Here is a 25,627-nt window from a genome sequence, read left to right as displayed (position 1 = left end):
AGCACTTGCCTAGCATTTGCAAGACCCTGGGTTCAGTTGCCAGCATGATAATAAATACACAGATTAAATCAGTTTTGTATGATTCTGTGTCTGATGGAGTATCTCAATCATAGAAATGTAAAATGAAAAAAATATATAAATTCTACAAATTGTGATAACCTATTGACTCTGGTTTTTCTGTACTTATCAATGAATGATTATAACGATAAAATATAAAAGTATAGCAATACACTGTAATTATAGCACCTGAAAGTTGAGGAAAAACAATTACAAGTGAGTCAACCTAAGATATACAGCAAAACCTTGTTTCAAAAAACCTGGAGGTAAGAGTGGGGAGACAGCCTCTTGCCTCATTTTGTACTCGAAAATACTGAAATGCACTTAAATACAAATGTAACTAGACACAAAATTTTTCATGAAATCAATAAAAGACATAAATGTACTTTCTTTTTAAATTTTCAAACAGGATTATATCTCACATTGAAAAACAACTACAAAAAAAGAATAACAACTGAAAAGGAAAACAAAAGAAAAAAACTCAAGACTTGGCATTAAAATACCTATTCAGAATGTTTTATTTTCCTCTATTTTAGCATACAAATAAACCAACAATAGTTATTTCTCATTTCAGAAACTGCCTCTTCAATATAATATTTTCAGAACATGAAATTACGTAAGAATGTGAGATTTGTTGAAATGGATAAGAGAAAATATGCCAGGAAGAAAGCTAATTTTCAAATTTTAACTGATAACCAGTTTCTTGGTAAGATGATATATAATATTATACATAATTACTCAATTCCTAGGGCATTTTATGATGATTTGAAACAGTAGAAAATAAGTTCATTTAATTATAGTCAGAAAGATATTCACTAACTATAGAAATTTAATAATACATTTTTTGGTGTTAGAGGTGGGGTTAGAATGACTTGAAATAGTAGAAAATAAGCATGTACAATTATAGTTAGAAAGAAATTCAATACTTAAATATTTATTTAAAAGTTAAACAATCATTTCTGCTTTTTTGTTGGGGGTGTTTAGTTAGTTGACCTTTACAAACAATATAAAGGGCTGAGAGTTTGGCCTACTGGTAGAGTGCTTGCCTAGCATGCACAAAGGCCCAGGTTCAATTCCTCAGTAGCACATACACAGAAAAGCCGCTAGTGGTGCTGTGGCTCAAGTGGTAGAACACTATTGGCCTTAAGGAAAGCCCAAGAACAGTGCTTAGTCCCTCAGTTCAGTCCTCAGGGCTGGCCAAAATAAAAAATAAAAAATACCTTGAGATCTTTGTGATGTAAATCATAAGACAGACTCCCATTTGAATCCCCTACCAGTTAACAGAAAGGCAATATCCTTTCATAAATTTTAGTGCTTTGAAAATTCATACCTTTAATTAGTTTCCCCAAACTATTATTTTAAGTTCATTCTGAATCTTTTGAAAAAAAAAAGGCATATTTCACTACATAGTCCTTGCACAATTGCACCACCTAGTGTTTCATATATAATAATTCTACAAATTTAATAAAAGCTTTTTTAAAACTAAAGAAAAAATTCATCATCAACATTTTAAATTGTTAACTTGTTTGGCTTACAAAATGTAATAGATTTGTATTAAAAGTTCAGATTCTGTGTTCTATTTAAATGCTAAACGTGGGGCCGGGAGTTTGGCGTAGTGGTAGAGTACTTGCCTAGCATGCATGAAGACCTGGGTTCAATTTCTCATTACCACATACATAGAAAAAAGCCGGAAGTGGTGCTGAGGCTCAAGTGGTAGAGTTCTGGACTTGAGAAAGTCCAAGGACAGGGCTCTTTAAATGTGTATTTATAAGTGATAAAATATCATAACTATAAAAAATTTACAATATTAACAAAATCAATTTACATGATAATTAAGAGTCATTTTTGCTTTCTCAATGGTAATCAGGCATAAGTGATAAACTTCTTATGAATCACTATAACTAATATTGCCATTGTATAATTTAAACTATGTACATATAAAATAAGCTGCAACAGAAAAGTACTCTAAGATCTTCTGAAGACTTCATGATCCATTATCCTCATTCCTTTTCTAGGAATGAGGTGTCATGATTATGAATTACAGAACTCCCTGGCTGGTAAGTATACCAGTTTTCCAACTTGCCAGCCTCTCAATGTTGAAATCCAATTTGGCTCAAGACTTTTAAGTGTTAAAGTGTGTGTGTGTGTGTGTGTGAGAGAGAGAGAGAGAGAGAGAGAGAGAGAGAGAGAGAGAGAGAGAGAGAGAGAGAGAGAGAGAGAGAGAAGACAGAGAGACAATGAGACAGGGAAAGTCACAGACAGACACAGAGAGGCTGAGAAAAAGAAAATAGAATGAAGGGCTTTGATCTAAACTGCAAGCCAGTCGTAACTCTTCACTTGAACAGCAGAAGTTTGAGGTTTGCAATCAGAATTTCCTTAGATAATATCTACTTCATTTTAGTTCCCGGTACTCTCAAGTGATTCCTTAGAAGTAACAAGCCTCTAACACCAGGAATTTTCTTATCATCTAATTACTGTGATAATTTAACTTATATTAGTACTGGGAAATTTTACTTTTTTTACCTTCCCTGTAGTTAGGAATGATTAATACAAATTGCTTATTTGTCTAAAACTGACATAAGGAACAACTTCAGTGATATCTTTGGTGCCAAGAATAAACTCAGATCCCCCTAGAAAAAGTCAGGTGTTCTTGACCTGTTCACTGTGTCCTCCTTCTCAGTGAAAGATATGTCAAAATATGGCATCTCCTAGACTAGCAAAAATCTAAAACACTGACAACAGGTCCTGTGTCTTACATCTGTAATCATAGCTAGTTGTGAGGCAGAGACTGGGAAGATCACAATTAAAGGCCAGCAAAGCCATAAAAGTTCCTAAGACCCTCATCTCAATCAATCGATATGTGCTGTCACACAGCCTAAATATGAGGATGGAGGGCAAAAAGTGAGATCATATTTTAAAAAATAAGTACTAAAAAGCTAGGGATAGATCAAGTGGTAGAACACCCATCTAGCAATTGGGAGACACTGAGTTCAAACTCAAGTATTGCCCAAAAGAGAAAGACAGAGATACAGAGACAGAAAGAGAAAGTGAATAAATGAAATACCCTAAAAGAAATAGAAGCTAACAATGTGTTTTGTCCATTTGGTCCAAATATGTAGAAGAAAATGGAGATGACCGCATATAATAAGAACCAAAAGGCAGTTTCAGAGTAAAACCAGTATATCTAAAGATAATTTCTATAAAACTGTAAGGAAATGATAGAAAACTAGATTACTACTAAACTACAGAATAAGCTAAATGCTCAACTAAGAGATACAAAATTAAACTGAACCTGTGTGAACCAAGTAGCATTAAAAGAAAGAATCCATCAAGACTTTCACTGTCACTTGGGGAAGTTCCATATATTTTTAAGTTTCCTTCAACCCCATACAAGGTAGACAGGAGAAGAAGGATGAATACAAAAGTAAGCTTGAATTTTACCAGCTTTTCCCAAGCAATAAAACCACAAATAAATAATATGAACTCTTCAACTGTTACATTCCATTTATGAAATGTGATACTGCTTTTTCTTTTTGTTCTCTTTAAGACTCAGCATTTATTTCAAGATTGCATGAAGTACTTCCCCTATCTTGGTACATGTCAGAGCCAGTTATTTTTGCAGCTTTGAAGTCACTTCAAGGTCTGTCATTTGAACAGCTCAAGAGATGAATGCCTGGAGTATTTGTCTCCTAGGATGCCATTTTTTCTGATTCTTCTCTGTTAAGAAATGATTTATGCAGTTTTGAGTATAGGTATTTTTAAGAGATAAAATAAAAATCAACAAGCCCATGTCAACCTAGTTATATTCAAGGTACAACTTTCTATTGATCTATTTAGTGTACATATTTAAACTGACATTTACATCAACCATACCTTAAAAAAAAGTTTTCTTTTGCTAAATAGCACATTCACTGTGACTTGACTCATAGGAATACTCAACATAAGCTGAAAAGAAGACCTTATAAACTTTATTCATGTGGCAGGCATACGACCCTAACCTGGAACAGAAGAAAGTCACACAGAGATACTAAGAAGAATCTGAACATACTAAGAAGACTCTAAGAAGAATCTGTTTATTGTTGTTAGATCATATAGCCTTGCCTGCTCCAGTTAGATGTCTACACAACTTCTTACAGGAAGTTTTCCCTTTGGGTCCCCACTTCAGTCCTACATCATATAAATGTTTGGTTCAATAAATTTGTTATACTTTTATCTTATTAACCTGTAGCAAAATCTATAAGGAATGCAAAAAAAGTCACAAGAGTAAAATTAAAAAGTATTCCAACAAGTTCTTACCCTGCTTCCCCTATTGTTAAGATTTTACTAATTACACATTCTTTCATCATAGTAATACATAATTTTTTTCATATTACTTCCAAAATTCTCCTTTTCCTTTCTCCCTCTTCTTTTCACCCTCCTCCATTTTACTAAGGATTGAACTCAAAAGTCTTATACTTAAGTTTCAGAACAGATGACCTATTTATTACCCTTGATATTTAAGTGTAATTTCCTAAACTATGCTACAAAGTATACTACAACCACCAATACAAACATAATAATACAATTTTGCCATTTAAATCAGTGACTGCAGAATTTCATCCATCATCCCAATAATGCTTTGGGTCCAAATCCAGGATCAAGGTTTGTATTGCCCTCTCATATCTCTTTAGTGCTCTTCAAACTGGAACCATCCTCTTTCCTTGCTATTTCGGAAGCATAAAAGCTGGTTACTCTTTTTTTTTTTTTTTTTGCCAGTCCTGGAGCTTGAACTCAGGGCCTGAGCATTGTCCTTGGGCTTTTCTCAAGGCTAAAACTCTACCACTAGAGCCACAACACCACTTCAAGCTTTTTCTGTGTATGTCATACTGAGGAATTGAACCAAGGGCTTCGTGCATGCTAGGCAAGCACTCTAACAGTAGGCTAAACTCCCAGCTGCAAAAGTTGGTTACTTTATAGAAGTTTCCTTAATTTGGATTTTTCTGACATTTTCTTGATGTCTTACATTTTATACCACAGAACTGATGCTATGTTATGGTTTCATTAGATTGAAAGGGACACATTTCAATCTGTCATTACTGTGGCTGGGACATTCTGTAACTTGACATTTTGTGGGCATACATTTTTTTAACAGTCCTGGGGCTTGAATTCAGGTCCTGGGCACTGTCCTTGGGCTTTCTCAAGGCTAGTGTTTTACCACTTGAGCCACAGCACCACTTCTGGCTTTTTCTGTGTATGTGGTACTGAGGAATCGAACCCAGGGCTTTCTGCATGTGAGGCAAGCACTCTACCACTAGGCCACATTCCTGGCCCCAGTCACATACTTTTTAAAACTATATAAACCACCATCATCTTTTCCCTCCCTCTCTTCCCCTTCCTTGTACCTTTCCTCTCTCCCCTCCATTTTATTGAGGACTGAATTCACAAGTCTTACACTTGCTGGGAAGTTCTCTACCTCTTGAGCTATTTGCCCACAGTCCTTTTTTTTTTTTAACCTTGTTTGTCAGTGGAGTCTCACATTAATTTTGCCTAGACTAGTGTTGAACCATGATCCTCCTACTTCCTAAGTAGCTAGGATTACAAGTGTCCACTCAGATCCAGAGGTAATTCTTCTGTTCTACATTATTTGTTATTCTGTTGTAAGGTAGAGCACTCTGTTCATTCCTCTTTATTTATTCTTATATTTATATCACTTTGTAGTCATGAATTTCAATTTATTTAATGGGTTAAAACCATAATTATTACTTATTTTACTATCAAGAGTATCTCAGATCTGGCCAGTGAAGTTCTTGCAATACCCATCAATATTCCAATGTCCTTCTTTAAAGAAATAGAAGAGGCAATCCAAAATTTCATATGGAATAATAAAAGACCCCGTATAGCAAAAATACTTCTTAGCAGAAAGAACAGCACAGGAGGAATTTCAATACCAAACTTTAGACTCTATTACAGAGCTATAATTATCAAAACAGCTTGGTACTGGCACAAGAACAGGCCTGAAGACCAATGGAATAGAAATGAAGACCCAGATATTAAACCACAGACCTATGGCCACCTAATCTTTGACAAGGGAGCCAAAAATATAGAATGGAAGAAAGACAGCCTCTTCAACAAGTGGTGCTGGCAGAACTGGTTAAGCACCTGCAGAAAACTAAAGTTGGATCCTTCTTTGTCACCCTGCACTAGAATTAACTCCAAATGGATCAAAGACCTGGAGGTAAAAGCTGACACACTGAAAACTTTACAAGAAAGAATAGGAGATACAGTAGACCTCCTTGGCACAGGTCTAAACTTTCTTAATAAGGACCAAGAATCACAACAAATCAGAGAAAGACTGGATAAGTGGGACTGCATTAAACTGCAGAGCTTTTGTATGGCAAAGGACATAGCTAGTAAACTAATCAGGAAGCCTACAGAGTGGGAGAAGATCTTCACCAACCATACAACAGACAAAGGCCTCATATGTAAAATATATCAACAGCTTAAAAAATTGAATCAATCCAAAACTAATCTCCAAAGTAACAAACATCCATTAAAAGATGGGCCAAAGACTTAAAGAGAATCTTCTCTGAAGAAGAAACAAAAATGGCCTATAGACACATGAAGAAATGCTCAACATCTCTGGTCATAAAAGAAATGCAAATCGAAACAACTCTAAGATTCCACCTCACTCCAGGTAGAATGGCCAGGATCAAGAAAACTAATAACAAGAGATGCTGGTGGGGATGTGGCCAAAAGGGATCACTACTGCACTGTTGGTGGGAGTGCAAACTCATTCAACCACTATGGAAAGCAGTGTGGCAGTTCCTCAAAAGACTAAACATAGAGCTCCCCTATGACCCAGCAATTCCACTCCTTGGCATTTACCCAATTATCCAGAAACAAGGACATACTAAACCCACCAGCACAACAATGTTCATTGCAGCACTATTCACCATAGCAAAGATATGGAACCAACTCAGATGCCCCTCAGTTGATGAGTGGATCAACAAGATGTGGTATTTGTACACAATGGAATTCTATGCTGCTGTCAGAAAGAATGACATTGCTCCATTTGTTAGGAAATGGAAAGACTTAGAAAAAATCATATTAAGTGAAGTAAGCCAGACTCAAAGGAAGTTAGGCCCAATGGTTTCCCTCATTTGTCATAATCAGTAGAAACCTTGGGCTCTCCTAGCAGAGATTTGCAATAGAGCAAAACCTTGATACAAATGGCCATATAGTATGACGCTAAATGAAAGGATCTCTAGGATATAGAAACATAAGCCATATAATGAATGATTGTTTTTCTTAAGGTACTATGTTATCTCTTATCTCTTTTGCTGTCCCTTGGTTATCTCATATTGTTACAGTATCTCACTTTGTTACCTGATATATCGGATATATTTGTACTTGGTTATTTGAAACTGGATAGGGAAGGGAGGAAAACAAGATGAGGGGTGGGGGTGGGGGGAGGGAAATGGGGACCAAGACATGTGAAAGGGTATCAATGTATGGGAATTAATGCACCATCTATCTGGCAAATATCATGTAACCCTTCTATTAATTACAATAAAAAATATATGAAAAAAATAAATAAAAGGAATACAATCGAAAATGTAAAATTAAAAAAAAGAAGAAATAGTAGCTAAGAAATTCAGAAGACCTAATGACAGAGATTATTTTTCTAAAGATAAACTAAGAAAACAAGAACATAGTAATTAGTTGGAGTAGAAAATCAAATATAAATGAGCAGAAACCTCATGAAAGATGACTTAACTGATCATTTTTAGGTCTACAAGTTCAAATAAATTCATCAAATGAGGACAAAAGAACAAAAAAGACTCAACAGTTGTCTTTGAACCCAAGTCCTGAGCACTATCCTCGGGCTTTCTGAAGGCTAGCATTCTACCACTTGAGCCACAGCACCACTTCCAGCTTTTTCTATGTATGTGATACCAAGGAATTGAATCCAGGGCTTCATGCATGCTAGGCAAGCACTTTACCACTAGGCCATGCTCCTGGCCCTGAATAAGACCTTTTTTAATTGAAGTATTCCCAAACAAAAAATACATTGGGATGTAAAATATTAAAGTTGGGAGAGATGTTAGATAGATTATTCTGACAATTATAAACTAGGAAACCTAACTTTTACCCCTAGAAAAAGAAAAAAGTATGAAAAAATAGAATTATAGGCAACAAACAACATACTTTATTTAATAGCCCAATTTTTTTTTTTTTTTTGCCAGTCCTGGGCTTGAGCTCAGGGCCTGAGCACTGTCCTTGGACTTTCTCAAGGCTAGAGCTCTACCACTTGAACCTCAGCACCACTTCCGGCTTTTTGCTGTGTATGTGGGGTACCGAGGAATTGAACCCGGGTCTTCGTGCATGCTAGGCAAGCACTTTAACCACTAGGCCAAACTCCAGGCCCCTCCCAATTTTTTTTTAAAAAAAGAAAAATTTAAAAAGTTTTAGTTTCCTGGAACACATACCTTAATAGGGCCTGGACAATGTCATTGGGTTTTCCACAAGGCTAGCACTATACCACTTGAGCCACAGCACTATTTCCAGCTTTTTTGTGTCTAAGTGATACCAAGGAATCAAACCTGGGGCTTCATGCATACTAGGCAAGCACTCTACCACTAGGCCAAACTCCTGGCCCCATGAAACAATTCTTTTTTTTTTAGGAGGTTTTTTTTTCATATATTTTTTATTATAATTAATAGAAGGGTTACATGATATTTGCCAGATAGATGGTGCATTAATTCCCATACATTGATACCCTTTCACATGTCTTGGTCCTCAAACAATTCTTACAAACAATACTCATGGGGCCCAGAGCATGGCCCAGTGATAGAGTACCTCACATATACAAAGCCCTAGGTTTGATTCCTCATTACTACATACACAGAAAAAGCTAGAAGTGGTGCTGTGGCTCAAGTGATACTATAGTGCTAGGCTTGAGAAAGCCCAAAGACAGTGCCCTGGCCCTGAGTTCAAGCCCCAGGACTAGCCAAAAAAAACTGTTTCTAGGCCCAGTGTTAGCCACCATAACACAGAAGATTCTTAAAGTAACCATTAAGTATCTAATAAACCAATGAAATAACAGACTTGGTCAAGCTTTCTTTAATAGCAGCTAAAAACAATCAGGAACATGTTGCACTCATGTAAATATAGAGAAAAAAGACAAGAATATTTGGGTCGAAAATGACTTGGGTCTAAAAATAAGTAGAATAGGTAAGTTTCCATACTAAAGCATGAAGTCTATAAACAGGATTGAACTTCATCTTTAGTTCCTATCTATTCCCTGGAGCTCAATAAATTGTGTGGAAAGTTCCAACCTTCCAATTCTCCCTTAATCTTCTAGCAAATAGTCTCCATCTTGAAACTATCTAGGAACTCTTCAGCTACAGTTATCTCATTAAAATTAAGACATCACATTGGCAAAAGGCATTCTCATCACTGGAGATCCTGAGGTTTTTAGGAGATGTGGGCTAAGAACTAGGGACAAAACTTAAATATAAAATGTATTTTTTGTTCTGTCATGCTCCCCATCCTTACTTTGTAGCCTCTACATTTTTAACTAAGCTCTAGTCACGCCGGCTTCCCTAGGGCTCCCAATACTTCAGATCCCTATCAGAAGAGTTAGGCTGAAGTTGACCCCTCTGCAGGGAATGCCCTTTCTTCCTTAGCTTTTTCTGAAACTTAAATATCAGTTACTAAGAGAAATTTTCCTCAGTCCTTCCATTTGAAGTAGATCTCTCTTGGTCTTCCTCCTTTATATCACACATTATTTCTTTCCATAGCATTAATAAAGTTCAAAATTGGATATTATAAGTGCTTGTTCTATCTTTATCTCTTACCAGACTCAAGTTTCTTAATGACAGAGAGCTTGATGATCTGTTTGCACAGTGTTCTATATAATGTTAGGCAATTAGTAGACATTTAATTCACTTGAATAAATGAATACTTTTTTCTTTTCTTTTAATGAAACAAGTTTGAACTCAGGACCTAGTTTACTACACAGGTGCTTTGTCACCTTTTTTGGGGGGGAGGGAGGAAAAATGGGTGTGAATTCAGGGCTCTATGTTTAATAGGCTAGTACAATACTACTAAGCCCTGTTTCTACTGGTTATTTTTTATGACCTAAAAATGCCTAAGCTACAAGCTTCCTTGTTTTTTATTTTCATCATCAGTGGGATCACAAGTATGTATCATTATGCTTGGCCTTCTTCTGTGAAGACACACTATCAAGGACTTTTCAGTCTAGCTTGGACTAAATCACAATCCTTCCATTCTCAGCCTTGCATGTAACTTAGGATAGCACATACAGCCATGACACCCATGATCTCTCAGATTTTCTGCCCAGACAGGCCAGCATGTTCCATAATCCTAATTCTATCTCCTTCATGGCTAGAATGCAGGTATATTACTACCGTGCCCAGTCTTTTTTTTTTTTTTTGGTGGGTCATGGAGCTTGAAGAAAGCCTGGGCACTGTCCCTGAGCTCTGCAGCTCAAGGCTAACGCCCTACCCTTGAGCCAAGCCCCACTTCCTGTTTTCTAGGGGTTAATTGGAGATAGAGTCTCAGGTCCTTAAATGCTGTTAAGTCTCAAAATGAGCAGGGCTGAAGAGTGAATTTAAATGCAAAAATGAGTCTCTAGTGAAGATAATGACAATGTTTGCTATATTTCAGGTACTTCACATTTATTAACTCATCAATCTTACCATATCAGATAGTTTTCATGTAAATATATGAGGCTAAAAAGGTTGAATAACTTTCCCAAGATTAAATGAACATGAAAGAGCCTGATTTTGAACCCAGGCAATTTGTTCCAAAATAATACTCTCTACAATCAAATAACGAGTTTAATATAGTATGTTAAAATTAAAAACAAAAATAAAATAGAAGAACACGGGGATTATTCTTGGACATGTAGCAATAAGATGAAATATGGATAACTTTACTTATTTATGTATTCATTTATCATTATTCATTAATTAAATCACATAAGTATTGTTTCCATTTTTTCCTCCATGTAACAAATACAGTTTATTTCCTCCTTGTAAACTTTACAATGATAATCTATCTAGAAACATAATCAGGTTACACAGTCTTTTCTTCTACAAGAGTTCTATTTTGCTTTTTGTTTGTTTAATAAACATCAGAAACCAACTCCCTTTAACTTCAGTACAAAAGAAACTGCTTGCAAGCAAATTATGTGAGTCACAGATTCACTGGAAGCCTAGACAATTAGGCTCCAAAGGAAACCAAAGAAAGACATGGTATAAGACCAAAGAAAGACATGGCATGCACTCAAGTACAATATTCCTTGGAATCCACTGAAGATTCACCCTCACTTTCTTCCCTGCCTACTTCTAGACTCTACGTTACCCACAGCTGCTAATGAAACTTATCTAATGAAACATCTATTAGTGTCATGCACAGGACTATCTGACTGGCCCACAGATACCAGACATAAATAAAACCGGTTGCATCCTACATGGTCTTTTGCCCTCTCTATATACCAACAAGGAGGATAAGCAGCTGCAAGTTGTTTCTAATTGTAAGACATTAATTACAAAATAGAACAAATTATTAGCAAGAAAGCAAATGCAGAGTAAAAACCATGCAACATGATCATTTCATAAAAATAACATTTTCTGGGACCAGGAGTTTGGCTCAGTGGTAGAGTGCTTACCTAGCATGCACGAAGAATCAGGTTCGATTCCTCAGTATCACATACATAGAAAAGCCAGAAGTGGTGCTGTTGCTCAAGTGGTAGAACGCTAGTCTTGAGGAGAAAGCCCAAGGACAGTGGTCAGGCCCTGAGATCAACCCCCAGGAGTAGCAAAAAAAAATTTTTTTTTCTTCCCTGGCTCAAGGCTTTAATTATTTGGAGTTAAAAGTTATATCCAACTTAAAATCTGATATACAAAGCTCTCATTGCAAAACAAATATGACAGAAAATAATCAGTTAAAAAAAGATTATTACTTTTTAGAAGTACTACCGAATTTCTTCAAATAATTAGCTCCCCATATTACAATTAAGATAAGATGCAATTAACATCTATTTCCACTTTTTAAATAAAGATGCAGGTTTTAACCAATCAACTGTGTCAGAAGGAGGGTTTGAATTCAGTACTTCATCTTTTCCTATGGCTTTTTTCAATCAAATCTGACACTCTTCCACTTGAGCCACACCTCCAACTTTTTGTTGCTTAGCTGAAAAGTCTCAGACTTTTTCTCCAGGGGCTGGCTTTGAATCAGTCTTCAGATCCCACCCTCCTGAGTATCTAGGATTATAGGCATGAGCTTACAGCATTCACTTAACCAATCAACTTTGAAATTTATACCCAAACCATTATCTTATTCATTTATAGATTGTTATATTTTAAAGTGGTGCCAGGCCTTACAGAATTAATACCACTAAATTAAAATATCTGAGTATTTTTCATTTCTTTCTTGCACCTACTCAAATCAAGTTATAAAGCTATCAGAGGTACCAGTAGTGAACAACAGAAAAAATTATGAAAGGCTGAAATTTAAGGGATGTCTTAGCTAGTTTCTCCATTTATCTGTCATTAAGTAGGTTATTTTACAACTCAGTGGCAAGAGAAGTTAACTTAAAGGAAACGAACAGTTAACACAAATAATTCTTACCCACAAAATGCAAAAACTGTACCCTACTGAAGGTAGCTAATTACTGCCCACTGGATTATTAATAAGCTTTGGCAGTTTTATATTTATTTCAGTAGCCCTGATTGTAAATGTTTGGTACTTCACCTAGCAATAACAATAATACCATTAATTAAAAATTCAAATAAAATACACATGTGCATTTTGTATGAGAATCACATTCACTTTTAAAATTTACCCTATCACAATAGTCTGTAAAGAGTCAAAAGAATATGACATATATATAGCAGCCACCTATGATTCCATAGTAGAAATACAACCTTGAAAAGCATGGCAAATATGGACAGTATAGTACTATAATACAGAATTATTGATAAAAATGACTCAATTATTGATAAAATGATTATTTCTTTATACTACATAATAGAAACAGCCTACAAATGTATTGTTATGTTATATTCTCAGTCCATACCTCCTCTCCCTCTCTCTCTATATGTATATATACAAATATAAGTATATATTAAAAGTTATATTAAAAAATTAAAAAAGTTATATCAGTTGTATATGTATATATGTGTGTATACACATGGATGTACATGTATATATACATACGCCTACATAAGTATATACACAATATATACACATGTACACACAATACTATGAATTATACAGTATTTATGTTATATGTTATCTATACTGTATGCCATTATAAACAGCTTATATATTATACAATATGTGTTAGCATATACTATACAGCCTTCACAAATTACAAACAACGTATCTGTATCAATAACCATTAACACCATTCAGGATAAGAATCCAGAAAATGACTATGAATCCATGATTAACTTCTGCATTTACCTTAAAAGTTTCATTTTATGAGAAGCATCATTCATAATTTAGAATCAATAGTCAATAAGCATACAGTTCCATGATGTCTTTTCCTACTTTTACACTACTCAACACAGCACTTCTAAAACCTCACTGCTATGGAGCAATTCTCAGAAGATGCTAACTTGGTGTCATGGAATTTAATTTAATTTTGACTCTATCTCCATTTATACAGTATGAGATCCCACAGGTTAAGGGTTTAGTCGACCCCTTTCCACTTCTGAGGCCAATCACAAACCTCAGGCTGTGACCTATGCTTCTGATAGACAGAGTCTAAACTAAGGCTGCCACCGCAATCCTTGACTACATAATTTGCTGGAGCAGCTAAGAGAACTTGGAGACATACTTTACAAATTTTTTAATTTTTTTTTATTATCGTTAAGTAGCTGTTTAAAGAGTTGCATTTAACAAAGTTTATGAATATAATATATCCTGTTCGATGTCACCCCTTTCAACATTCTCACCTATTCCTCCCCAACTTGCCGCTTCCTTCACTCTTCTTAATTTTGTAAAATTTACATTGGATTTTTGTCTGTATTTCTCCCTCTTGTCTTTACCGGTTTATTCTTTTCCCCTTGAACCGACCCTATCCCCTTAAAAACCCATTCCCTGGTATTTTATTTTGATAAACTTTGACTTTGGATTTCAAAGGAATTACACTATTTGAGATTTCCCATGAGCCCTCCATATTTCAGTCAATACATTTGTATACAGTTGTATACCACTCAACATATTTATTTATGAATTTGTAAGCTAAATCTAGCTTCCATACACAAGGGATCGTTTGTCCCTTTAGGCCTGACTTACATCACTTCACATAATTTCTCCAAGTTTTTCCATTTCTTTACTTATATAAATGATTTTATATCATTTATTATAAATAATATTAAAAAGGAGCCAATGGGAAGAAGCCAGTAATACAGGCACATAGAGTTTCCACATTCTCCTTGGATGTACCAACCCCTAGAAATCTCTGTGTCTTCAGCTAACCAGAAGTTCATCTGTCATCTTTCCTTGAGTGGAAGTGCAACTGAAAGACCCAACCCTCTCATGACAGTTGGTTTCTTTGGCAACCAGCTTTCCCTCCATCATGAGGCTCTCCAAGAAGGGGTAGGAATGTGTCTGTATGCAAAAAGATACATCACTCTGGGGATCCCAAGAGTTTTAGGAGCTATGTACTAGGGATCAGTGGCAGAGAGAAATATATGTTTTTTGTTATACCATAATATACCTAGGCTATATATGAATAAATTAATCACTTTCTGTCAACACATAATAATCTAATTAGATTTTCTCAGCCAAAAACTACATTATTTTAGTCTTCAGGGTAGTTCCACAATTTAGTTTTAAACATTCTTAAAGAAATGTCAAATAGTAACCAAAATGGTTTTTTTAATCCCTTGGCAATGAATCCTAATGTATAGTAACTTAACTCATTTTAGATGCATATTTCAAATTTTTACATTTAATCCTACCTGGAGAGTAATTTCTAAGTGATATTTCCTGAAGCCAAACCCCAGACTTTATGTCTCTACAGTAATCTTGCCTTGTAGTTTTAACTTCAGTGAGTCTGTATCACCTTCCCAAAGTATCTGTGGCTGGCCTGGGCTTGTAGTAAATAGTTGGTTCAGTCAGACAGCTTTTTAAATGTCAACACCCTTAACAATTCACACAACATACAAGGAAAGTATTGTACTTCGAAATAAAGATTTTTTTTTCTCTTGTGAAATAAAGTTTAGCATCTGGGAAAGTCTGCTTAAGGAAATAGACTAGTTTGGTGTTCTCTGGAAAAGAATAGCATCTCATCTCACTTTTCCTTTCCTCTATCCCATTTCAAATATGACTCAGATCTATTAGTCTTCTATAAAAGAAAAGTAACATCATGAAAGGATGCAAACCTACAAAATCTAATAGGCTCTACAAGACTGACAGATTATCAAACTGTTTTGTAATTCTAATATCTGAAAACAATCAAATAGTTTTATGTTAAATACACATTTTCCAAGCCTCCTAGTCTATCTCTCCTAAAGTTTTAAACAAATATACTCAACATGAAAAAGAGCATTTTATCCAAACATCAAATATTATACTGAGTATTTGAACAGCAAACACAAATAGTCTTAATCCCAATCACAGGCTATATTTTGAAATGTTAATGTATTTAAATTTTTTAATTATACAAGGAATTAACTTAAATACTACACTTTAAATAATTAGTTATTAATATTCCATTCATATTAAATAATACGAATACATAAACAGGGCTGAGAAGTAGCTTAGTGGTAGAGCACTTGCCTAGCATGTGTAAGACAGGGGGTTCAATCCTCAGCCCTGAAAAAAAAAAGATGAACATATAATCAAGTGACATTCCATATAGAAAATTTTCAAAAGTAAACTATACATGCTTAGTTTTACTGTTTTGAAAATGTTAACTATAAAGAGACTATAGTTTATATATTCATAAAGTATTATTCATAAAATTAATAACTATGTAGAATAGAAATATAAGAAAATACTGAGTTATTTATATTTTTAATACAGTTAAACTTATGAATTAATAATCATAGTTTCACAACAAATTTAAGGAATAATAAAAGTATTCAATTACCAAAAATCTTTGCATCAGAATTATACAATGTAAACATTATCATTTAAATTTAAGTAAATATCACGGTAGTAATATTCTGAAACTGAAAAAGTAAATTACCCAACTTATACTGCCTATAGTAGAACAGGACACTGTTTTGGCAGAATGTAGACAGATACTGCCAAGTACATACATAGCAGCAAACTCAGAAACTGCCCTCGCCACCAGTTCAACTACAAGGAAAGACACAAGTCGAGGACAAAGAACATCAGCAATCTTTCTGAATGTGTCCCTTATATACATCTAAGTGAGTTGGGAATGAGTATCTGATACATTCTAGAGGAAAGTAAGCAAAATCTTATAGAAGTGTTGCCTAGCCAATAACAGGAATGACCTCCCAGGCTCATTTAACTCTGTTTCTTTAAGAAACTACTGATACTTTAATTCTGTTTCTTTAAGAAACTACTGATACACTCAGACAGTTCAAAGTATGAAAAACAGAAATATAGCTCTGCTTCTTTAAGAAACTAATGATACACTCAGACAGTTCAAAGTAAGAAGAAAAACAGAAATATTTTAAAAGAAGCCAGTTTACTGAAGTAAAATAAGGTCTGTGACAGATAACCAAAACTCATAATTTTCTGAAATTCAAGAACAGTATTTCAGTTCTCTTCTTCATGATGCTCAAGTAATTGTCCTATTTGTTCCTATTCAATAGGGGGAAAGACAGGGTTAGAATTTCAGTTTGGCTTTTCCTAAGTTTCCATAAGGCCTTGTCAACTAGTTGAGATTTGTCTTTTTTCCTTATCACATATACCCTCACAGTATAGCTTCTTATTGCAATGTATCTGAGGTTCTTATGATCTAAAAACTAAGAGTACTAAATAGAAGACTGTATGGTGTGATTTTTAGTTCATTTCCTCTTAAGTCATGCCAAGTTGGAAAGAAATTATATTTACTCAAATAAAAACAAAACTTGTCATCTACTAAAAAAAAAAAGAACCCATGCTTTCATACTTGCGAGATTAAACAGATGATACAGAAAGAAAAAGAAAAAAGGAGGGAGAGAAGGAAAAAGAAAAGGGAAGGAGGACAGAGAAGCAAATAGAATACAATTATCACGTAATAAGTGTTTGAGACATTAAAGACGTGTTTACAACCACAGCAATAACCAACTGAAGCAAAAATTATTAATGAGTGCTAAAACAATGCATTTGATAAGAAATGGTATATTAATGAGCCTTGCAGTATGCTAATAATTATTTTAATTGCAATTTATTTTTTAAATTTAAATAAGTTGTCATTTAAAATAAATTTAGTGAATAATACCCTAACCAATAAAAATATCACAAATAATCTAATCTGATTAGACCACATAACTACTAATTTCTCTTCCTGCCAAAACCTAATTGCAAGAAACATCATAAAATCCCAAATTAAAGAACATTCTATAAAACTAGACTACATGAAGACAAAGAGAGATGCTCTAGATGACAGAGATTAACAAAACATGACACAAAAAGTCAATGAACAATTCTATATTATGGGAAAATGTTATAGGACATTACTGAGATTAGCAAAAGGCAAACATGGAGTATATAAGGTAATAGTATTCGTCAGTGTCAACTTTTTCTGAATTTTAAGACTGGTAGTCATGCTAAAATGTGTCCTTGTCCTGCAAAATATGCGCTTACGAATATAAGGGCATTCCAGACATCACATCTGCAATTTATTCTCAAATGATTCTGGAAAAAAAATAATGTGGTATGGGAGGTGTGATGGGAACATGAGGGGTAAAAGCAAATGCTGTTGGGATTTTTACTCATTGGTAAACCTGATTGATCGGAGCTCAGAAGGTTTTTTTTGTTTTTTTACTTATTTTAAACTGATCAGTAAGTTCTAAATCATTTCCATCTAAAAAAGGGCAGAGCATTCAAGAAAGAGTATCCCTGTTTACCAAAAAGAGGAAATAAAGAGTAGGAAACATATGAAGGGAACTGTGTTAGAAAAGGGTAGGTTCAGCAGAGGAAAGGTTAAACCAGGAAGAAGAAGCCCAGCAAACAATCTGAGTTGAGAAGACACAACTGGAATATTAGGGAGGATAAGATCCTTAAAAGTTTTCTGGCAAGAACAGAGATGTGGAAGGAACTCTCAAGAACTTCAGAGATAGTTCCTTTTCTCTTCAGAATTCCCTCAAGTACTGATGGAACTGTGTACGAGAAAACCACAATACCTAGGAAAGAACAATCAGAATGCTTATAGATAACAGTGGCTGGCACTCATGGGAGGCTGAGAATAGTGCCTATTCACAGCAGCCTAACAGAAAACTCCATGACTCAGTGACTATACAGAAAAGTCTTGGCTCAAGAATGGGGACATGTAAGTTCTATACTGAGCACTGCTAAAGTCTTGGCTAAACTTAAAAGCAATTATAATCATATACAGTATGTTTTAAAACCTAATATACATGAAAGATTAATAAATGATCTAAGTCAAACCACTAGAGATAGAAACTATATGAGATTTAAAAATACATTGGATAGAATGTACAGCATATTTGACACTGTAAAAGAAAATGTTAGCATCCTTAAAGAATGCAAAATAAAACGCTATGAAATTAATCATAAGAAAAAATTTTCAAAACTAAAAGCAGCATCAGTGAGTTGTGGAAAAACTTCAATTGGTCTGCTAGTCATGCATTTGGAATCCCTACTACTGGCAAGATTGGAGACAAGCAGATTTAAAGAAGTAAAGTTCAGCATTTCCTACAAATATACCCAAGAAGCTCAGTGAACACCAAGAAATATGAAAAATACTATGCTCAAGCACATCATACTCAAATTACTCAAAACCAAAGATAAAAAGAAAAATGTTAAAAGGATGTAGAGAAAGGCAGATATTGAGTACAAAGGAGAGAAGATAATACCAGGTTTCACATAAGAAACAAGGCAAATTAAGACTGTGGACTAAAATCTTTAATTAGTAAATGAAAAAAAAAGTATTAACCTAGATTTCCATACCTATTGAAAATATGTTTGAAAATAAAAAAATAAAAAGACTTCTTCAGACATACAAAAGCTGAAAGTGTCATCACTAGGTCCATACTACAAGAAATATTTTTAAAAACAAAGCACTTTAGGGGAAAAAAATAAAGCAAAATCACACCACATGAATGAAACTAGAATCTACATAAAGCAATCAATGTACTGAAAATAGTAACTACATGGATGAATATTTTTCCTCATTATTTCAACGCCTTTAGAAGGTATCTGTTCAAATGAAAAAAATAACAAGTTAATATAGGATTCATAACTTACCCAAAAGTAAAATGTAAGCCAACCATACATATCCCCATGGTTGGAGGAGCAGAAATGAAAAGAAAATCACACTTCTTATCATATTATAAGAAGGCTTTTATACTTAATCAGTCTCTTACACTATGAAGTGGTCGTGGAATCTCTGGAAAGTAAACTTCTGATATATGCTATGGGCCCTAAAGCAGTCATGAAAATAACCAGTTATTAATCAGCCAATAAACATCATCAAGTGGAATTACAAAAAGTACCTCAACTATTTGAGTACTGACAATGAAATAAATACCCTGAAGAAACCCCAAGAAATGACTTATGAAAATATTTCTGAAATGTCTGAAATGAAACTTATGAAACATTTACCAATATATTAAAGTACAGTTAAGATCTTTTGTTTTACAGTCCTTATAAATTCAAACTCTTCATCATAGATTATAACAGCACTTTTTTTAAATGTCTGTTCGAGACTAATTTTCTCCTTCCTCTGGATTAAAATATCCATGAAGAAGGAACAAAGAATCTATTCTATTTTCTTCATTTTATTCTTAATAAAAATCTCTGACTCCCTACTAGGCCTTCCAATAAATTCATTTTATAAATGAATTTGAATTGTTTTTTTAAATATATGATGTGCCACACTTCATTATTACTTTTTATGCAATGTATTACATTTCTGTATCATTTCCAACACTAGAGATATAGTTTTGTTTCATACATTCTTTGGTTAACTTGCTCCATGAAAGTACATAGTAACAATGCTAATTTCTGTGTAATCACCGTGCATGTACATTAAAATATTGAAACTTCTGAAAAAATAGACATCCTTTTTATACAACTACACTTATATATTCTTTCTTACAAGCGTATTCTTTATACTTGTAAAGAATAAAAATTTTGAAGATCTGAGCTCTTTTAAGTCACAACGCATGTAGTAGTGAGACTTTGTGGTTTTTAATTGATTTCATGAAAGTTTAAGGCTATGCATTGCTGTATTTCAGAGAACTGCAATTATAAAGCTGAGTGCACATAATTACTAACCACAGCGACATACATTTATACAATTCACTTTTGACCTGTTCATCAACACTGCTGACAATTGTTATCCACTTGGCTGTGACTGGTATATTTCAATGTTTCTGCTGAACAAAACATACATGCTATTATGGCCTATGGAGGGTTGTGCTGTGCTTTTAAATATTTCTCAAATAATTCTCCTTCCAGAAAACAAGATGATTGGGAGGGTATGAGAGGAGGGAAAGGGGGAGAAAAACATGAGGAGCATCAAGGTTTAAAAAGTAATGTACCCATTACCTGACGAATGTAACTGTAACCCCTCTATACATTATCCAGAGAATAAAACACAATAAAAAAGAACTAAAAAATAATTCCCCTTCTAAAATATTATTTTCCATAATTATAAATCTTTCAGGACTCCCACATGTAAGACTGTAACATTCAGGACTGTGACTTTCAGGACTATAACCCAGACCCTGCAATACAGGCCAAACATATGAGCTGGCCTTCAGGCAAACCAATTCATTCTCCAAGTAACTAATCCAATTCCTCCATACCCAACACACCTGAGATATGAGCATGAATTTCTTGTAAGGGTAGTATTTCTATAACCTAACTATCTGCCATTAAAGAACATCATCTATCAATATTGTTACACTGGGGAAATAAAAGCATATGAAATGTGGAGGTACAAATAATTTCTAAACAACAGCATTTCCATACATTTTATTTTTGTAAAAAATGAATCAAATGTATGTATTCTTATGCAATTTTTCACTCAATTTATTTTAATGTTTATCTATAAAAATATAAATTGCTATGGCCCATTCATTTTCAATTTAGCTATTCATTCTAGAAATAAGGGTTATTTCCAGAGTCTTAGAAACGGTTCTTAGAAACAGTGGCTTGTAAATACCATCTAAATGTCTTGATTAAAAAGAATATACGAAAGTAATTGCTTCCTTATGTTTCTGGTCACTATTATTGGAAACTAAGGCTTAATGGTACCAGGAAAAATCTGTTCAAGGTCACCTAGCTAGGTAGTAGACTTAAACTTCAATAAATGTTACTGCTTTCAGCTAAAAGAAGGAAACTCAAGGTTTTCTTGACTACATCCAGAAAAAATACAATTTTTAAAAATTGCAATAAATGTTTACTCTTGTTTCATATAAAAATTTTTAAAGGCATAGCTCAACTGGTAGAGCCCTTGTCTAGCCTTTGGTGGCCCTAAGTGCAACTCCAGTACTTCTGAATTAATGAAAGAATGAAATGAAGAAATACATGTTTTAAAAAGGGGACATGCCACTAATTCCACTCAATTCTACTCTTTTACCACTTGTAACAACTTGATTGCAGATTATATGATTAATATTGATCCTGTTGAACTATCTTATACTCTACCATTCTTAAATTCTAGTCAAAATATTTTTAATTGTGCTTGGTTCAACAATACACATACATACATGTAACATGTTGGAATGTGTTTAAACTGTGCATATACAAAATTAAAGTAGACATAAAATTATTCTCAATTTGGTTACAATTTTAAATTAAAAATACATATTTATTACTACAGCTAAAGTTAATTTGGGGACTGCAATGAATGTGATCATTTTTTTCTTTAGGATATTGGAATTTGAACTCAGGGCTTTGTTTTTGGTAGGAAGATGAACTCTATCACTTAAGCCATAACCCAACAACACTTTTTGCTTTATTTTTTCAAATAGGTTCTCATGTTTTTCTCTGGGGCTACTCTGTACTGTGATCCTCTGACTCATGTCTCTTACATGGCTGGTATTAAAGGTAGGAGCCACATGCCAGAAATAATTATTTTAAAAATACTATACATTTATTTTAGAAATTACAAGAGAATATTAAAAACAATAATCTGTATGTCATCTAAACTGATCAAATAATTTTTTTAAAAAAACTAACTTTATTCTTGTTTCAAAAAAAAAGAGCTAGACATCAGTGACTCATACCTCTAATCCTAGAGACCATGATCTGGAGGACTCTTGAGGTTCAAAAGCCAGCCCCAACAGAAAAGCTCATGAGACTCCAACTTGATCAACAGATGGGCAGAGTGGCAAGTGCCTATTATTCCAGTTATAGGGGAAGCACAATGGCTTGGTACAGTATCACGTATCTGCCCTCCCAAAGTGCACAGAGACACACATGTAAGAGGATCTGAGATCCTCTTTATGCTTAGGCTGAACCAAGCATAAAGCAAAAGCTATCCTGAAAACAGGCAAGACTAAAAGAGTACAGAGGCATGGTTCAAGTGGTAGATTACTTGCCTTTAAGCAAGCAAGAGACCTTGAGTTCAATGCCCAGGCTGCAAAAAAAAAAAAAAAAAATACATGAAGATTGGAGGTGTGTCTTAAAAGAGCATCTGCCTTCCAAGTGCAAGGCCCCCATAACCCATGCATGAATGTAGACCTGTTACATATACTAGCTCTTCTCTCTCTTAACCATGTAAACCTGCCATTTTATTCAAGGCTCTACATGGGGCACATGGTCTTCCATCTGCTCAAGAATGAAGCAGGATCGTGGACTTTGTAGGATATTCTAGAGCATCAGACAGATAATATTGAGGCTCACCTAGGAAATAACTGCTCCTAAGGATATGAGCTTGCTGATAGTACTTTCAGCTCAGGATTCAAGACAATATCATGCTTCTTAATCACATGGAGACAATAAACATGTGTTGGTTAAGGCAAGAATCATTTTTTTTTCTTTCCTCTAACAGGACACTTGGTGTATACAGTATTATAAAAGCTACGTTTAGATAAGGAAGCCCCTTACCCCCAGGAAGACATACTGCTCCTTCTCACGTTCTGCATCACATTTTGCTTCCCCTAAGTCTATCAGAGCTGTGCAAACAGAACTTTCTGTGAAAAGTGTTCCTTATTATCACATATGTCCTTGATGTGACTAGTATGACTGAGGATTGAGTCTTAAATTTGCATTCACCTAAATTTTAACAGCTACATAGGACTAGAAACTATAATATTTGACAATGCAGCTCCAGCTCCAGAGCCTTGGTTTTTGTCCCTTGTTTCTTCTGTTTTTAAATCAGAAACTTAAACGTGTATATGTATGTTTTTTATGCTGCCAATCCAAACAGTTACCTCCAACATTGCAAATTCAATTCTATCTCCTTCCATGTCCACTTTCCTTCATAATCAGGCAGCACTTTTTTTTTAAGCCCTGGCAGCCCTGAGTTCTTTACTAACAGGTCAATGCTCTTACAAGCCAGCAATCATCATATTCATTTCTGAATCTCTGGAGCATAACAAAGCACCATTGCTACTTCTGGGCTCCCCTGGGCAATTTATTATATCCACAGTCCTAGTCTGGAGTCTTTGTTGGTACTGGGGTTTGAAGTCAGGACTTGCTGAGGCAGCATCCTATCAAGTGTTAAGTAGGGTCTCTCTCCTTTGCCAGGCCCAGCTTCAGACTGCAGTCCTTCTACTTTTGTCACCTACATAGTTTGAATCACAGCTGTGAAACCCTGCCTGCTTTTGTTGAACCAGGGTGCTGGCCTCAATAAACAATCCTGAGCTTCACCTCCCAAGTAACTGGCATTTTAGGTCAGAGCCACCACACTCAGCCACTTGCAAATTTGTAATCTCACCCACAACCAACGTTATGGAACTAGAAGGTGGTGGTGCTATTTGTATCAGAGGCTGTGTGATACTTCTATACACACAGTTGTTCAGTAGAAAATACTGTAAAACAGTAAAGCTTGTTCTTATTACAAATAACAATCACTTAGGTATATCTTGAAATTCAAAACTTAAAACAAACTTGCTAAGTTTTAACATAGTGGTAGCGTTTTCAATTAATGCAACTCGTGAATGAGTTCACTTAGGGACCCAGTGTAGACAAATGAATATAGGTACTCTTATGTAAAGATATACAGCCTTGGAAGGACTGAGAGGGCGCAACCAATTACACAAGAGGAAAACAGACAAAGTATGTTCCCTGACAGCCAAATAAAGAGATTCAACACATGATATAATTATGATAAAAACGCTACTGAACAATCAAGGAGGAAAGTAAGGCACAAAATATTACGTCTTCCAAAAATGAAAACAAAATCAGAGGGATGACCTAGAGTCATTTAGCAGTGTTAGAGAAAATCTAGACGTTAGACCAATTATCTGAATCACAATTTCATTATGTATAACACTGCTCCCAAGCAGCACCGCTTCCCCACACGCAACAGCTTTCGGAAACAGTTCGTTTTAAATGAACACTTGCTTTGCCAGATGATGTTCTGCGAGAAACAACCAGGTGCCTCTTTCTTGAATGCAGGACTGGCGTAACAACTTCAGGCGCCAAGGTGTTTCCGTGTGCGCTCTAGAACCCGGGGCCCTTCCCATACCTGGAATAACCCAAGGCGGAGAAGGAACGCGCTTCCGAGCCTGCCCACGACGCGGGGCTGGACTCGAACAGGAAAAGTCTGGCCTGCGGACTCACCCGTCTCCGAAGTGGGGAAGTCCCGGAGGCCTCGGAGGAGGCGCCCGCAAACACCCTCCCAGTGCCCCGACGGTGCCACACACGTGGATCCCCTGCGCTGCGAATGGGTGGCGTTGCTTCCAGCTAGGCTCGCGCCCCAGCTCTAGAGTCTAAAAGCCGCCGCCGCCGCCGCCGCTGCCGCCGCCTTCCGCTCCAGTGCTCGTGCCCTGTCGCCTAGCAACAGGAGAAGCCCTCTCGTCTTCCGGACACATCCGTTCCCCCCGCCCTTCACAAACGTGCACAATGTTTTTAAAAGGTTTTGTTTCCGGGTCAGACCGGCTTGACGCAGCGGAAGGTGTCTCTGCCTCCCGCGCTCGGCCTCAGCACTGAATAATCTCGGCTGAGCGCGTGTGGGTGATGTCGCTCAGGGATCTGTCTGGTCCTCTTTCAAGTTACACACCCCTTCCCTCCCGCCAATTGCTGAACGCCATCAGGCAGTCTTTGCCCTCCCGGACTTAAACCTTCCGCTCGTAGTTGTCCTCCAATTACAGGGGCCGTCCTCTGGGACTACTTTGCAATAGGCGAAGAGCGCAAGGAGAAAGGCGTGATTAGAAATGTGCTTTCGGGAAATGTAGTTCAACCTTGAGGAAATGCTTTGGAGACAGCGCCAGAGCCTGGGCTGCCAAAA

At 35.5% G+C, this 25,627-nt stretch overlaps 1 protein-coding gene across 3 annotated transcripts in view; it reads right to left on the bottom strand.

Annotated features, from left to right (window-relative positions):
* The window catches only part of Wdpcp (WD repeat containing planar cell polarity effector), a 246,792-nt gene extending 221,384 nt beyond the window's left edge, over nt 1–25,408 (bottom strand). The window contains exon 1 of one of the 3 annotated variants that reach the window (XM_090336831.1): nt 24,961–25,408. The gene's annotated coding sequence lies outside the window, so the exon portion shown is untranslated. Of the gene's footprint in view, nt 1–11,734; nt 11,756–14,524; nt 14,589–24,960 lie in introns of those variants that run through there. The other 2 variants (XM_090336830.1, XM_090336832.1) reach the window with 2 other exon arrangements.
* Nucleotides 25,409–25,627: the final 219 nt, after the last annotated feature.

This window comes from Megascapheus bottae, chromosome 7 (assembly GCF_031878675.1).
Source record: "Megascapheus bottae isolate mThoBot1 chromosome 7, mThoBot2.hap1, whole genome shotgun sequence".
In the NCBI taxonomy this organism is placed as follows: domain Eukaryota; kingdom Metazoa; phylum Chordata; class Mammalia; order Rodentia; family Geomyidae; genus Megascapheus; species Megascapheus bottae.
The sequence above is the reverse complement of the archived record's forward strand: the minus strand, read 5'-3'. Positions and strand labels throughout refer to the sequence as shown.